Source organism: Molossus molossus, unplaced genomic scaffold (assembly GCF_014108415.1).
Source record: "Molossus molossus isolate mMolMol1 unplaced genomic scaffold, mMolMol1.p scaffold_m16_p_8, whole genome shotgun sequence".
NCBI lineage: Eukaryota > Metazoa > Chordata > Mammalia > Chiroptera > Molossidae > Molossus > Molossus molossus.
The window spans coordinates 52,378,398-52,397,045 of record NW_023425402.1 but is presented as its reverse complement, the minus strand read 5'-3'; positions in this window follow the sequence as shown (position 1 = coordinate 52,397,045).

The window sequence follows — 18,648 nt, the reverse complement described above, 5'->3', positions numbered from 1 at the left end:
ATAGGCATAGATCCAGATCCTCAAAGGGACTGTGCAATTCAGTTACCTATGAGACCTGCAGAGTGCTGGGGCACAAGAAAGGCCTATGCCACCCAACTGACAACAAGATAGGCATAGAAGATATGAAAATGGAGGTAGAGTGAATAGAAGCTACACGGATGATCTCCCAGGACCAAACAAGAATTACAATTAAAATAAAGACAAATCCTCAGAAAAAAAGCAATAGAAAAGCAGCATAACAGGACCATAAAACCAGAAACACTGGTAGGATCTGAGGAAGCGTGAGAGGGTGGCAGGCTGGAGCTCAAGGACAACAGCATTCTTAGCTATAAGCAGTGCCCTTGGGGAACAAAGACCATGCCTAGTCCACAGCACAGAGAGCTGTGACAGAGGGCTAAAATAGCCACAGCCACTCACCTGGGGCTACGACAGAGGGAAGGGAGACTGGGCTGAAACTCTGTAGGGACACCAGGGATTTGGAGGAAACTCAGAGTTTTTGCTGAGTTGTGGCCACAAAAAACGGTGGCCAGTGCGCTCCTTACCCAAGCTGTGGGAAAATGGAGCAGCCCCGCCCACCAGGAGATTCAGCCTTTCACAGGTGAGGCAAAAAATGCAAATAGGCTCAAAAAGAGGCTCATTAATAACCAACATTTATCCCATCTGCAAATCCTCTTATGCAGAACACCAGGGCTATATTCCAAGGCACTGATTAAATGAGACTACTAGCCACCAGGAAAAAGCTAGAGGATAACTGAACCATTCCAGGGCTTTCAAATCTACCCAGAAAAGTAAGACTTGACAGTGGTGTTTAACGTGGGCCCACCCAGGCTCATCCAAACCAACAGAGGAAGCCACAAAGAGCAGAACACCGACACACAGAGGGAAAATTTGGCAGGCTTCAAAACCCACTGAGATAGCCAAAATGGTGCAACAAAGAAACAAATCCCAAATGAAACAACAAGGGAACTCTATTGAAGATGAAATCAATGAAATACAGCTAAGCAAATTATCAGAGGTAGAGTTCATAGCCATGATTTTGCGAAAGCTCAATAGCATGAGTAAGGACATTAGCACCATGAGTAAAGATACAGAAACATTGAAAACCAAACAAGTGGAAATGAAGAATGATGTAGCAGAAATTAAGAACATATTGGAAAGTCTAACCAGCAGAGAAGAGGAGGCTGAGGACTGGATCAGTGAATTAAAAGACAGGGTAGAAAAACCAACCAATCAGAAAACCAAAAGAAAAAAAAATTAAAAAAACAGGAAGACATCTTAAGAGAACTTTGGGACAACTGGAAACATAATAACATTCACATCATAGGAGTCCCTGAAGAGGAAAAAAATGGGCAAGAGTTAGAGAATATATTTGAAAAAATAGTGACAAAACTTTCCTAACTTGGTGAAGGAAGAAGGCATTCTGGTTCAAGAAGCACAGAGAGCCCCAAGTAAGAACCCAAACAGGCCCACACCAAGATACATGGTAATTAAAATGCCAAAAATTAAAGACAAAGAGAGAATCCTAAAGGCAGCAAGAGATAAAAAACAGGTTACCTGCAAAGAAACCCCCATAAGGCTCTCAGCTGACTTCTCAACAGAAACACTCACTACAGGCTAAAAGGGAGTGGCATGAAGTAATCAAGGTCATGAAAATCAAGGATCTGAATCCAAGACTACTCTATCCGGCTAGACTACCATTCAAAATAAAAGGTCAAATAAAGAGCTTCCCCCACAAAAAAGGCTAAGGGAATATATTAATATATTAACAGCAAACCAGCACTGCAAGATATGCTAAAAGGATTGCTGTAATAAGTAGAAGAAATAGGAAGAAAAATAGAACCACATTAAACAAAAATGGCATTAAAAAAGTACATATCAATTATCACCTGAAATGTGCATGGTATGAATGCTTCTATAAAAAGACACAGAGTACCTGACTGGATAAGAAAGCATAAATCACATATATGTTGTTTATGAGAGACCCACCTCACAACAAAAGACTCACATAGGGCCCTGACCGGTTTGGCTCAGCGGTTGGAGCGTCCACCTACGGTCCGGAGAGGCCCGGGTTCGGTTCCCGCTAAGGGCATGTACCTTGGTTGCAGTTTGTCCCCGGCCCTGGTTGGTCGTGCGGGTGGCGGCCACTCGATGTGTCCCTTTCACATCGATGTTTCCCTCTCTCTCTCTCTTCCTCTCTCTCCCTCCCGCTCTATCTGAACAAAAAATGGAAAAATGTCCTCGGATGAGGATTAAAAAAAAAAAAAAAAAAAAAGACTCACATAGGTTGAAAGTGAAGGGATGTAAAAAAAATCTTTCAAGCTAACGGAAACAAAACAAAGCTGCAGTAGCAATACTCATATCTGATAAAGTAGATTTCAAAATGAAGGCCATAACTAGACACAAAGAAGGCCACAACATAATATTGAAAGAATCTATCCAACAGAAAGATATAACCTTGGTAAACATATATGCACCCAATTTAGGATCACCAACATATATTAAAAATCTTTTGGAGGACTTCAAAGAAGAAATCAACAGCAATACAATCATAGCAGGGGACTTCAACACCCCATTGACATCACTGGGTAGATCATCTAGACAAAAATTTAAGAAGGAAAAACAGACTCTAAATGAAGCGCTAGATAAAATAGATTTCATAGATATCTACAGAGAATTACACCCCAAAACTATAGAAATCACATTCTTCTCAAGTGCAGATGGGACATTCTCAAACATAGACCACATGTTAGGACACAAACTAAGTCTCAACAAGTTCAAGAAGATTGAAATCATATCAAGCATCTTCTCAGATCACAATGGCATGCCATTAGAAATCAATTGCAACAAGAACATGCAAAGACATTTGAAAACATGGAGGCTAAATAGCATGTTATTGAACAATGAATGAGTTACCATGGAGATCAAGGAAGAAATTTAAAATTTCCTGGAAACCAATGAAAATGAACAAACAACAACACAAAATCTATGGGATGCAGCAAAAGCAGTTTTGAGAGGGAAGTTCATAGCACTACAGGCCTACCTCAAGAAGCAAGAAAAAATTTCTAATAGACTAAGATCACAATTTAAAGAACTATAAAGCAAACAAAAAGAAAACCCCAGAGCAAGTAGAAGAAAGATAGTAGTAAAGGTCAGAGCAGAAATAAATTACATTGAGACCAAAAAATCAATTCAAAGGATAAATGAAACAAAGAGCTAGTTCTTTGAAAGGATAAACAAGATTGATGGACCCTTAGCTAGACTCACCAAGAAACAAATAGAGAACTCAAGTACACAAAATCAGAAATGAAAGAGGAGAAAAAATAACTGATACCACAGAAATACAAAGGATTGTTAACAAATATTTGAACAATTGTATGGCAACAAATTCGACAATGTAAGCGAAATAGACAAATTTCTAGAAACACATAGTCTCCCAAAACAGAACCGGGAAGAGATAGGAAACTTGAACAGACCAATAACAACAAAAGAAATTGAAGATGTAATCAAGACTCTCCCAGCAAACAAAAGCCCAGGCAGCAAACAAAAGCCCAGGCCTGTACAGCTTTATGGGGGAATTTTACTGAACATTCAAAGAAGAACTAGTACCTATTTCAAAAAATACAAGAAGAAAAAAGCCTTCAAAACTCGTTTTTTGAGGCCTAATTATGAGAATTTCGCATAATTCTAATTCCAACACCAGAAAAAGACACTACAAAGAAAGAAAACTACAGACCAATATCCCTGATGAACATAGATGTCAAAATCCCGAACAAAATACTAGCAAATCGGATCCAGCAATACATCAAAAAAATTATTCAGCATGACCAAGTGAGATTCATCCCATGGATGCAAGGCTGGTACAATATTTGCAAATCAATAAATGTGATACAACACATAAACAAAGTGAAAGATAAAAATTATATGATTATATCAATAGATGCTCAAAAAGCATTTGACACAATCCCGGACCCATTTCTGATAAAAACGCTCAGCAATCTGGAAATAGCAGGATCATATCTCAACATAATAAAGGCCATATATGAAAGACCTACAGCCAACATCATACTCAATGGGCAAAAAAAGCATTTCCCTTAAGAACAGGAACAAGACAAGGATGACCACTTTTGCCACTCTTATTTAACAGAGTACTAGAAGTCTTAGCCACAGCAATCAGATATGAAGAAAAAATAAAAGGGATCCAAATTGGAAAGTACAAGTGAAACTCATTATTTGAAGATGACATGATACTATACGTAGAGAATTCCAAAGATTCAATCAAAAATTTACTAGACTTAATAAATGAATTTGGTAAAGTATCAGGATACAAAATTAATGTCAAGAAATTGATGGCATTCTTATACACCAATGATGAACTCACAGAAAGAGAAAGTAAAAAAACAATCCCATTTACCATTGCAGCAAAAAATATTAAGATAACTAGGAATAAACTTAACCAAGAAATAAAGGACCTATTCACAGAAAATCACGTCATTGAAAAAAGAAATAGAGGAAGATATAAAAAAAGTGGAAGCACATACCTTGTTCATGGATTGGAAGAATTCTCATTAAAATGTCTATACTACCCAAAGCAATCTATAGATTCAATGCAATCCCCATCAAAATACCAACAACATACTTCACAGAACTAAAACAAATACTCCAAAAGTTTATATGGAGCAAAAAAAGACCTCAAATAGCAATAGCAATCTTGAAAAAGAAGAACAAAGTTGGAGGGATCACATTACCAGATTTCAAGCTATACTACAAAGTCACAGTAATCAAAACAGCCTGGTACTAGCACAAGAACAGGCATATAGACCAGTGGAACAGAACAGAGAACCCAGAAATGGACCCAAGGCAATATGCTCATTTAATATTTGACAAAGGTGGCAAAAGCATACAGTGGAGTAAAGACAGCCTCTTTAATAAATGGAGTTGGGAAAATTGGACAGCAAATGCAAAAAAATAAAACTAGGCCGTCAACTTACACCATACACAAGAATAAACTCAAAATGGATAAAATACTTAAATGTGACTCATCAATCCATAAAAATCCTAGAAGAAAATGTGGGCAACAAAATTTCGGACATCATACGGAGCAGAATTTTCACTGATACATCACCTAAGGCAACAGAAACAAAGGAAAAAATGAACACATGGGACTACATCAAACTCAAAAGCTTCTGCACAGCAAAAGATACTCATCAAAATGGAAAGGCTACCCACTGTATGGGAGAGCATCATTGCCATTGATATATCAGATAAGGGGTTAGTTTTCAATATATAGAGAGTGCTCATACAACTCAACAAAAGGAAGACAAAGAACCCAATTAAAAATGGACAGAGGAACTAAATAGACACCTCTCCTAACAGGATATACAAATGGCTAAGAGACATATGAAGAAGTGCTCAACATCACTAATCATCAGGGAGATGCAAATTAAAACAACAATGAGGTATCAGCTTACACCTGTCAGAATGGCCGCCATCAACAAATCATCAAACAGCAAGTGTTGGTGACAGTGTGGAGAAAAGGGGACTCTGGTACACTGCTGGTGGGAATGCAGACTGGTACAGCCAATATGGAAAACAATATGGTGTTACCTCCCAAAATTAAAAATCGATCTGCCATTTGACCCAGTTGTCCCACTTCGAGTAATATACCCTAAGAAGCCTGAAACACCATTCAGAATGAATATATGTACCCCCATGTTTGTAGCAGCACTATTTACAATAGCTAAGATCTGGAAACAACCCAAGTGTCCATCAGTAGACAAATGGATAAAAAAGCAGTGGTACATATACACAATGGAGTACTATGTAGCTGTAAGAAAGAAAGATCTCTTATCCTTTAAGATGTCATGGAGGGACCTGGAAAGTATTATCCTAAGTGAAACAAGCCAAACAGAGAAAGACAAGTATCAGATGATCTCACTTATTTTTGGATTATAATAAACATAACAGTCCGAGGAATGGGGTAGTCCCAGAGACGTGGAAGTTGGGTATAGACTGACAATCCCCAGAAGAGGGTGTGGTGGGGGAGAGATAAACCACAGAACTTATATGCATGTGTGCATGAACAATGGACATGGACAACAAAGCTGGGACAGGGCCTGAAGGTTGGGGGGGGGGATCAGTGGGGGGAAAAGGAGAAACATCTGTCACAAAAATAAATTTTAAAAAATTATTATTAATTTATTTTTGTGACAGATGTCTCCTTTTTTTCCTCTAGATACCCCCCCCCCCACGCCCAGGTTTGTTTTTTATGGTCTAGAGTCATCAAGTGTCCCAGAATCAGAATGTTTAATTGCTGGAGTCAGATTCCTTCTATAAATCTAGTTCCTGTAATATGCTCAAAAGGCTGTTAGTGATTTATGGCAGACATGACAAGCCAAGCCTTTGTTTTAAGGCATACATTGTCCTCCTTGATTTGGGGGAATCATTGTTCATTATATGTTATTTAATCAAGAAGGTTATTTTGTTGATTAGCATAAGATTTCATATATCCTTGGTAACAGTACTCGATTTTTATGATTGTTGCATAATTCTGTTAATATACTAAAATTATTGACTTGTACATTGGACAATTAAGATATATAAATTATATATCAAACCTGTTTTTAGAAATAGTACAAAGTTCACATACAACTTTTCTCATGTTCTCCTCATGTCAATTTCCTTACAATGATCAATAACAACAAAATAACAGAATTTATTTACTAAAATACCCTTTTGGTTCCAAGATCCAATTCTGAGTCCCACATTAGATTTTATTGTCATGTCTATTCAGTCTCCTCCAATCTGCTACTTTTTCCTTTTCATGTTCTAATACTAGAAGCTATTTATTAGCCTAGCCCACAATGAAAGAGATGGAAATTTCTTCCTTGATAGAGAGGTAACAGAATTTATGATAATTTTTTACAGTAATTAGGAAATTGGGGGGAGTATATTAGGGTATGCACATATCTAATTTTTCTTTTAATTTGTCCACTAATTTTGTCATTCATCAATGAATTTTACATGCACCAGTTATTACTCTGAGTTTCTCACAGTGATTTCCTATTTCCCTTATATCTTCTACACTGTAGTGTAGGGGAAAAAAATTTTTTTTCTACCCTTCTCAGTTCTGTAACAAAATACAGATTAATAAAAGTATACACACTTTTTAAATGTTTTACAAGACATAAAAGCCTTCATAGGAAATGAAGACATGGTTCTTTTTCATGAATCTCACCATTGCACAAGTATCAGAGTAAAACAATAACTGTCTATAAGTGACAAAACACTTAAAATTGTTAAAAATCTGATGAGAACATATAATTATTTCTGTGGCATACAACATTTTCAAATAATAATCAGAATTATTACTGGTAACATTACACCAGAACATATCATTTATAAACTTTTACTTACATCTATTTAATTTGCTTATTCTTAACAGTTATGTTTAGATTAATTAGAAAAATACAAGACATTAAACAGTTAATCATAATCTTAAATTATTTTTCTAGCTGACAAATTCTGTAACATAAGCTTATTTGACCTTTAGTAAACCTTGGTAGAAAAAAAGTATTATAATTAACACTAGTAACTCTAAAAACATGTCTGTTTTCATTAAACCAGAAAACTTAAATTATCTTTTTTTATCAAAGAATATCCTAATCATGAGAACTTGAAAAATATTTGGGTTAGTTTTATGTTTCTGAGAGTATACTTAATTTATATAAATGCTTTCTGTATTTAAACCAATTAAATAGGGCTCTTTAAAATTAATTTTTACAACACCACGCAGAGGTAGAGAAAACATCACACATTTATAACTGGTGTACATATATATACATAAACATAAAGAAAGACGCAAATATTACAGCTTTCATTTCAAATTTTTAGCCATGAAACAGGTAAAGTAATACAAAATTCATGAGTTTATAAAATAACAGTTTTATCTAAGTTGCAATTCTGGCAGATAAAATATATCTGCTCTAATGGTAGATGGCTAATGCTTTTCACTACCATTTGTGGAAGAAACTTTTTTAAGATTTGTGTTTTTCCTTGACAAGTAGTCTTATGGTGGCTGTGCACTAGATTTTGAGCAATGGAGCGCTCATAACAAGTTTGTATTTTAAAATCTCCCCTATTAGCTCTGGCCGGTTTGGCTCAGCAGTTAGAGCCTCGGCCTGCGGTCCAGAGAGACCCGGGTTCGGTTCCCACTAAGGGCATGTATCGCAGTTGCAATTTGTCCCCAGCCCTGGTTGGGTTGTGTGGGTGTCAGCTACTCGTTGGGTTGTGTGGGTGTCAGCTACTCGATGTGAGTCCCTTTCACGTAGATGTTTCTCTCTCTCTCTTCCTCTCTCTCCCTCCCACTCTATGTGAACAAAAAATGAAAAAAATGTCCTCGGGTGACGATAAAAAAATAAAATAAAAGTATCTCCTATTATTTTTTTTCAGTCTTGGGTGATTGTGGATGATTAGTTATCTCTTTGGGTGTTTACATTTTAAAGATATGGTAAGATTTACATCTTCATAAGACAGAGAAAGAATGCAAGCTTTCTCCTGTGAGTTTTGGGGTGTATTTATCTATTATCAGAAGTCTACAGTAATTACTGAAATTTTCCTTCATTTTCTTAAACAAGACATTTTCGTTTCCAAAGTTCTAATCTTTTTACACTATCTTCAACCCTTTTTGAGATGAATAGGCATGTTTGGGGGTGGTAACAATGAGTGGACTTGGAATTGTTTCTAGAGTTGCAGTTCTGAAATCTTAGTTTTAGTCTCCCACTTGCTTCACTCATGTTTGTAAGAAAGGACAATAAGTTTGTGTAGTTTCAAAGATACGACATTCATTCTTCATTTATATTGTATTATTCTGTTTTCTTATGTTTCTAAATTTCTTTTAATTTTTTATTATGTATTTAATTTTTGATTTGTGCTGTTTTGAAGACTGTCAACTGTTTTAAATTCAAATAGTTTTAGTTTAAGTTAGTAAAGTGAAATATTGAATGTCTATCTTATATAAATTCTTAATCATCTGATTATGGATGTCAGAGTCTTTTGGATTATAATCCTGTAAATAAGAGGAAAGACAAGAAAAAATGGCTTATATTTGTACTACTATAGTCCATGTTGACATTCAAGTGAAAAATATGCAACATTCATATTGTCAGAAAGTTCAAATATAATAAAATGATGTAAAATATCTTTAAAAATTAAGTCTCCCCTCCCTCCCTTTCCAAAAATATACCCCCTGTAAACCAAATTTCATAGGTATGAAAAATGAATATACTAGCTATCACTTTATTTTAATAAAAGGAACTATGCATAAAAGGATTTGCACACTGTGTTTGTTTTTATAATATAGCCTAGAGACAATTTACATCAAAACTTAATTGTTAATCATATGACTTTAAATAGCGATGGGTATTTGGCTTTTTTATTTCCCCCAAGCATTGATGAAACAAACATCTTTGTATGTATATTTAGCATAACTTCATAAGTGAATCCAATGGTGTATTTATAAGTCTAAATGATTATAATTTTTATTTTGATGACTATTGCCAAACATAATAGATTATAGCATTATTTTAAATATTCATGGCTGTCCCTATAAATCTTGCCCCAATCCCTGACTACAAATGGCAGAGAAATATGAAAAATATGGGCTTCATGTTTTAGAAAAATATTCAAGGATGTTGAGTCACAACTGGCAATGTGGGGAGTGCCGTGGCAGCGTGAAGGGGCTGAGAGCGTTGAACTGGTCTTGAGGTCGGAAAAGATAGCCTTTATGATCTAGTATTTTTATGATCTAGTATTTGGAATAACATAAAAGAATGAGTGAGAGTAAAATATTAAACAGCCAAATTCATGATATTTGTAAGAGATACGGAGTGATAGAAGAATCAATATATATATATATATATATATATATATATATATATACACACAATCACAAATAAATAACAGTGCATATAAGTAGTATCTTTTATAAATTTTTAAGCAAATAATATTTTTATAGTCTGTGGTGTTTTATTTCATCTCCTATTTAATATAGCTTAAATCAAGGTGTTTAATTGAAACCTTTTATTCTGTAGAGCATGAAGATATGTTAACCATTTAATATTTCTAGTGCATGAAGGCATAAAGAGGGGTGAGTTTGCTAGGCTGTAAGAATAAGACACAAAATGCCCAAGGCCTGTCAAGATTTTACATTATTTAAAGTTTATTTTGTAAACCAAGATGAAAAACATGTTCAATTTATGTTTGAAAATAAAAAGAATAAAACACATAATTCCTGAGTTTGAAGAATTATTATTATTATTAATCTTTATTTTTTATTTTATTTGTTTATCCTCACCTGAGGACATTTTTCCATTTTTTGTTCAGATAGAATGGGAGGGAGAGAGAGGAAGAGAGAGAAAGAGAGAAACATCAACGTGAAAGGGACACATCAAGTGGTTGCCACCCGCAAGACCAACCAGGGCTGGGGACAAACTGCAACCGAGGTACGTGCCCTTAGCGGGAACCGAACCTGGGTCTCTCTGGACCGCAGGCCAACGCTCTAATCGCTGAGCCAAACCAGCCAGGGCTGAAGAATTATTAAACAAAGGTTTTTTTTTTTTTTTAGAGAAAATTGGTCCTATAACAATACCAAAGATTCACACAACTATGTTGACTTGGCAGTTTGTATAATAAAATGAAAATACTTCCTCAAAATTACTTTTACATTATGTAAGCAAGTTAACACTTCAAAGTGACTGAGTTTATTTTATGCCAACCTAAAATACAGCTGTTATAATGCTTATCCAGGGCTCATTCAAAAGTTTTTATTGAAGGAAATAGAATACATATATTTGGCTTCCCAGAAATAAGCAGAGAATCTTATGACTTTAATTTATATAGTGACTCTCTGGTAAATGTTATTATATACCAGATACTCAGGTATCTAGTCAAATTTCTGAAATTTGACTCATTTTTTTCTTCTCCAAGATTATTTTTTTAAAGCTCAAATTTTCATAAAGAGGAAGTTTGAAAGCAGAGATACATTAATAACTATTCCAGTTTTTTGGTGAAATTAAAAAAAAGAAAAAAGAAAACTTATTTACTTGAATAAAATATCACACATTATTTTCCTAATTATAATATATAAATTAACTATATGATAATTATATCATATAGTTAAAAATTTTATTCCAACTAAAGTATGACAAACCTAAAATGTTATTCGATATTTGTACATTACAATTTAAGTCTAGTAGCACATTGGACTAGGAAAAAAAGATAGTACATCTTTTTTATTCAGATTGCTTCATAGAAAATGGCTTAATACCCTTTCTACAGGGATCCAACCATATGACACATTATCTATAAATAATTCTGTGCACGTGTGCATGTACACACACACACATCCATACCCCATTTAAAACAAGATGAAATATACTGATATATTCCTGTCACATATTAGGTGTTCTAAAACCATCTCTTTAATATTAATATCTGTGAGTGTACTTGTGGTATTCAGAATTAAACCTTACTAATACACTAAGGTCTGGGAAAGAGTTTTCCATAAATTCCCCATTTTATCATCAGCAAGTCATAAGTATTTTCTCTTTTTATAAAACTTAAACATTTAACCTATTATGGTATACTAGTACAAATATTGTTTAAACATTTTAATGCAGTCCAGAAAAAAAAAATTCAAACATTTTCTGTAGTGAAGTTCAACATACTACTTAAATTTCAAAAATATGACAATACTTGGAAATTTTATTAGAGAGCTATTACTAAAACCTATAATTTGATAAGTCTTTAATTACTATTATATGTAACACTTTTAGTAAAAAAGTGAAAAAACAATAGAACTGACTGAGGCTCAAGGTAATTTTTAGAAATCATAAAGTAGAAATATAGAATTAAGAAAGGAAGCTTTGAAAAGGATTAATTTAATATCCAAAGAAAGCACCCCTTGACAAAATCTTAAATCACTCCATTTTAATACCTACTGTCATTTATAGGATTTGAAAATTTTATTGAAAATTCTTCCACATTATAGACATTTAAAGTCTTGCCATAGAATAACCATTTTTAGACCATGTGCTTATTAAGCATAATAAATTGCATAGATTATTTTGGTTAAATGAGATGTTACTAGAGGGGAAAAAAGAAAAACTGATACATTATGGATCACATATATATGAAAGGGCCAGGAGATACTGAGGACTGTAGTATCAGAAGCATTAATAGATATAAGAATGTATATAAATAGAACTAAAGAAGTAAATATATGCTTTTAAAATTTTTTTTCCTTCATTGATTTTAGAGAGAAAGGAATGGAGAGGGAGAGAGATAGAAACATTGATGAGAGAGAACATCGATTGGCCGACTCCTGCATGCCCCCCACTGGGGATCAGGCCCACAACCTGGGCATAAGCCCTGACCCGCAATCAAACTGGCGACCTCTTGGTACATGAGTCGATGCTCAACCAGTGAGCCACACCACGTGGGCTATGCCTTTTTAAAAATTTTTTTCCTTTAAAAGACTATTAAAAATGGTACAATAAAATCATGGAAAAGCAATATTAAGTTAAATAATGAAATATAAAAATATATTAGGGGAAAACAGTGTAATAGGCGAGAAACCAGAATATCAGAGGAAACCAATTCATAGTATCCAAACATAAAAATCAGGACATTTGGCCCTGGCCAGTGTGGCTCAGTTGGTTGAGCCTCATCCTGTGCACCAAAAGGTTGTCAGTAGGATTCTCACACAGGGCACATGCCCAGGTTGCAAATTCAGTTAGTCCCCAGTCAGGGTGTGTTTCTCTCACATCAATGTCCCTCTCTCTAAAAATCAGTAAAAATATATTTTAAAAAATCAAGACATTTGTAAAATTTTAATCTAGGGATAAAGAAAGAAGCATCTTAGAGACTCTACAGGGGAAAACCATTAATAAGACCTTGAGAGTGATATTAAAATGGTATTAAAGTTAATGCCCAAGTTTCATGCTGGTAAAATCGAGAGAGTAATGGAGCTAGAAAGTATGAAAGGGTGCTTAGCAGAAAATTTCAAGAGTCTGACCTTGTCACAGTAAGTTTTAGATGGCAATGGAACATATAGGTAAATGTCACAAGTAAAGGTATAGATAGTGAATTGAATAAAGCAGAACATGTCCTGGGTAGAGAGACCAATGGGATTGGAATTGATGGGATGATAATTGAAGACAGGTGAAAAGATAAGGACCCTTGGAAAGAGAATGAGCGAGAACATGGTAAATATATTCTGTACAGTGAGTTAAATGTAGAAACATTGGGAAAATTGCTGATATAACTGGAAAGAGAAAGGAAATTCTTTTCTTGTGAACAGATACCTGTGACAGAGACATTTTTGAAATGAAGTAAGATGTGTTGGGGTTTTCAAGCAGGAGGAATATAAAAATATGACTAAGATAACAATGCAGTGACAATTAGGGAGATCATGAGCAGGTACATGTAAGGAGCTTGAGAGTTTAGGAGCGTGCGGAAAACATGGAGCAGTTAACTTCCCGAGGGCAGTAGCTACTTTATGAAAGGAGCCTTAAATGAGAATACAGGCCTGAATGTGGGTTGTTAGAGATCACGATGAGAACTGGATGACTGAAATCCTAGGTACTTTCATAAATTGCCTCTTCAGGGACCATAGCTATAAAAGAGATAGTAGCTGGAAAAGCATGCTTTAGAGCTGCAAAATCAAAGCCAGACTGACAATAGGGGGAAAGCTGAGAGCAGTGGAAAAAGAATAGACTGTTTGTTGAAGTAGAGATGCCATTGAAAGGTAAATAAATTTATTTCTGAAGTTTAAAAATATTGAAAACTTTTCTTAAGAAATCTCTTCTCTGTAACCTTGCTATTACTGCATCCATGTTTATTCACACAGCTTGACATTAGTTCATATTTTCAAGATAATAAAAAGAAAACCCACTGTCTACACTGTCTTTTCTCATTCTCTCTTCAAAACAATCAGGTGAAAAAAGTAAAGCCATATTCCTAGAGGAAAAACTCAGCCAAAAGTTACCTTTATTAATAGGACTTCCAAAAAAAAAAAAAAAAAAAATCTGTACAGAGCATTGTTGAAACCAAAAGAAATTTGTACAACAAAAACATTAGGTGTTCTCCTAGATCTTCTGAATAATTAAAACTTTTTTGTAATTAAAAGTTTAATTTTACACTAAAGTTTTATTCTGAATATTTATAAAGCAAAGTTTTGTGGAGAATACGACATCAAGTCCCTTATCATAGTCAACAATGCTCCACTTCCCCCACACCCACCAGCTACAGCAATAATCCTCCTTGTTTATCCGATTGGTCCACAGCCCTTTTTACCTTCCCCATCTCTCCCCTCCTCTCTGTGCTCCCTGAAACTGCTCCGCCTAAACTGCAGACTTCTCTCTGTCAAAGGCTCTCTCTGTTCTTTCCTGCAGGAAAGGAAACCCGCCTCTTCCCCGGGTAACTGCTTCCCCGCACTCTCCTTTAATCGCGAGTACTTAGATTCACGTGAAGCCTCAGAGTTGGGAGCTGATTTTGCTCCTTAATCCCCATTATTTCATCACACTAGTATAAATATCAAAACCAGTTTTGTTGAGTGGATAGTCCTTCAGCTACCACCACTTTCATTCTGCGTTATTGCTTTCTCCCCTCTTCCGTGAGATATAACCTTGTCCACACCCTTCCAGCCCTGGCTCAGTTTTCCTCATCTCAAACTCTTACCATTATTGTAAGGGACTCCAATAACCATGGATTCCAAATCCTAAAGCCTTCTCTGTTAATAGCTTTTCACGATCTCATGTCAATTGACTTATTTTTCTCCACTTTAATAATCTATGCCTGCAGCCAAAATTTAGGTCGCAATCACAAAATTACTGACTCTTTTACTTTCTCTCAATAAATCACTCTGTTTTCTTCACTTCCCTCCTATCTAATTAGATAACTAATAATCTCATTTCAATTAACACATCCTTACAAGTATCCTAAATTTCTTTGCCCCTCTAAATTGTGGTTGCCCCTCTAAATTTGTCTAGCAAAACTTTAACTTTTGATGAACAAACATTTGCTTTCTCTATGACTCATTTAATAAGCCAGGAATAGAGAAAAATCACAAAAAGTACAACTGATCACCAATTTCATGTGTGCCTTAACATGAGTGCTCAGACATATCAAAAGTTTCATGTTAAATTTAGTCACCATTGCCCACAATGACTATTTAGTACCTTCTGTAGACTCATCAAACATTTAGTAGCTTCTGATATTTCATGTGTGTTCAGTTTTTAAATCCATTCTTCAGTTATAATACATGTACTTATTTTTTCTCTTTGATTATTAATACAGCAGCCATAATAATTTATTTTTTTTTTATCCTCACCTGAGGACATTTTTCCATCTTTTGTACAGATAGAGTGGGAGGGAGAGAGAGGAAGGGAGAGAGAGAGAGAAACATCTATGTGAAAGGAACACATCGAGTGGCTGCCATCCACACAACCGACCAGGGCCGGGGACAAACTGCAACCAAAGTACATGCCCTTAGCAGGAACCGAACCCGGGTCTCTCGGGACCGCAGGCCGACGCTCTAACCACTGAGCCAAACTGGCCAGGGCCGTAACAATTTTTTATAATTGTTTTTATAAACACAGATATTCAGTTCTCTTGGATATAACCAGTAATGGAGTAATTAATTCATAAGTTATGTTAAATTTACATAAAACAACCGAATACTTCCCAAAATCTTTATATCAGTTCACATTCTCACTAAATGCAGGGTTTTCAATTGTTCCATATTCCTGCCAAAGTTAGGTGCTATGTGTTATTTTAACTCTAGCCACTGTAGTGGGTATGAAGCAGTATCCTATGTTTAAATATATATTACTTTGGTGAATAATGATATTGAGCACTTTTAAAAAATGTGCTTGTTGATAAATGTATGCGCACTGTAAATGGTGTTTCCTATGCTTTTGTTTTGCTTATTTTTTAAAATTGGCTACTTTTCTTTTCACTAAGGATTTTTAAGATTTTTAAAGACATATATTCTCTATTGTCCACATGTTATCCTCATTTTTGCATTGCTTTTGTTTTCCTAATGGTGTGTTTTAAAGACCAGAAATTTTCTCTTTTATTTATTTATTTTACAAAGATATTTTAGCAACTTTTTTTCTAATATGGCTACTGATTTTTGCATATGTGTAGGGTATTTTGTAATTGAAGCTATTTTTTTTTAGAGAAATTTTAGGTTTTAAGAAAAATGTGAAGGAAGGTACAGAGATTTTCCGTATACTCCATGCTCCCAGCACCCAGCCTCCCTTAGCATCTGTATTCCTCACCACAGTGGTACATTTGTTACAACTGATGAATTTACATTGACAGATTATAGTCACCCAAAGTTCATAGTTCACATTAGGGTTCATTGTTGGTGTTGTACATTTCATAGATTTGGACACATGTACAGTGGCATGTATTCATCATTATGGTATCATACAGAATATTTTCACTACCCTAAAAATCTTTGTTCTGCCTATTGTTCCTTCATTTCTCTCAACCGCTGGCAACCACTGAATGTTTACTGTCTTCACAGTTTCATCTTTCCCAGAAAGTCATATAGTCAGAATCATACAGTATGTAGCATTTCTACATTGACTTATTTCACTTAGTAATAGTCCTTTAATATTTCTCCATGTCTTTTCATGGCTTGATAGGTCGATCTTTTTTTAATGTTGAATAATATTTATTCCATTGTTTGAATTAGCCACAGTTTATCCAGTCATCTACTGAAAGACATCTTGGTTGTTTACAAGTTTTGAAAATTATGAATAAAGCTGCTATACATATCCATGTGCAGATGTTTTTGTGCTCATAAGTTTCACTTCCTTTCAGTAGATACCAAGAAGCATGATTGCTGGATCATATGACAAAACTATGTTCAGTTTTGTCTTCCAAAGAGTCTATGTCATGTTGCAATCTTTCCAGCCATGAATGAGAGTTATTGTTGTTCCATATCTTCCATTTGATGTTGTCAATGTTCCAGAGAATATTCCACTCTAATAGGTATGTATCTCCTTGTTTGAATTTCAATTGCCTGATGATAAATGATATGGAGTATTTTTTCATTTCCTTATTTCACATTAATATATATACATTTTTGTTTTTTTTGATGAACTATTTGTAAAGGTCTTTGGCTCATTTTTTAAAATTGTTTTGTTTATTTTCTTGTTGCTAAATTTTAAGACTTCTTAGTATATTTTAGGTAATAGTTCTTTATCAGATGTGTGTTTTGTAAATATTTTTTCCAAAGCTGTGGATATCTTCATTGTTTTGACATTGTCTTTCACAAACAGAAGCTTTGAATTTTAATTTTAATATTGTTCAGTTTATCCATGATTTCCTTTTATGGATTGTGCCTTTGGTATTGTATCTAAAACTGACATTTCCATATCTAATCAAGGTCACATAGGTTTACTACTATGTTATCTTCTAGCAGTTTTATAGTTTTGTGTTTTACATTTAGGTCTGTGATCTATTTTGAGTTAATTTATGTGAAGGGTGTAAGGTCTGTGTGTAGGTTCATTTATTTGCATGGTATATCCAGTTTTTCTAGCACCATGTGTTGAAGAGACTATCTTTGTTTCGTTTTCAAAAATAAGCTTAATATTTATATGGGTCTATTTGTGGACTTCATATTATGTAAACTCATATATTTTCCTACTCTTTCACCAATACCAAAACGTCTTGATTACTGTAGCTTTATAGTGAGTATTTAAGCCAGGAAGTATCAGTCCTCTAACTTTGTTTTTTTCCTTTAATAGTATTTGGACTGTGCTGTGTTTTTGTTAATCCATATAAACTTTTTTAAAAATGTATTTTTGTTGTACATGTTTCTCCTTTTACCCTCATTGAAACCCTCTTCCCCATCCCAACCCCACCCCGTCCCCAGCTTTGTTGTCCATGTCCATGGGTTATGCATAGATGCATATAAGTTCTGTGGTTTGTCTCTCTCCTTCACCCGACGCCCTCTTCTGAGGATTGTCAGTCTGTACCCTACTTCCACATCTCTCTGGGTCTACCCTGTTCCTCAGACTATGTTCATTATATTCCACAAATATGTGAGATCATATGACGCTTGTCTTTCTTGGCTTGGCTTGTTTCACTTAGTATAATACTTTCCAGGTACTTTCATGTTGTCTCAATGGATAAGAGATCTTTCTTTCTTACAGCTACATAGTACTCCATTGTGTATATGTACCACTGCTTTTTTATCCATTCATATACTGATGGACACTTGGGCTGTTTCCAGATCTTAGCTATTGTAAATAGTGTTGCTGTGAACATGGGGGTACATATAGTCTTTCTGATTGCTGTTTCAGGCTTCTTATTAGGGTATCTTTTTAGAAGTGGGATCACTGGGTCAAATGGCAATTCAATTTTTAATTTTTTGATGTAACACCATAATGTTTTCCATAGTGGCTGCACCAGTCTGCATTCCCATCAGCAGTGTACTAGAGTCCCCTTTCTCCACACCTTCACCAACACTTGTTGTTTGATGATTTGTTGATGGTGGCCATTTGGACAAATGTGAAGCTGTTTTAATTTGCATCTCTCTGACTCAGCCCATTTTTTAATTGGGTTCTTTGTCTT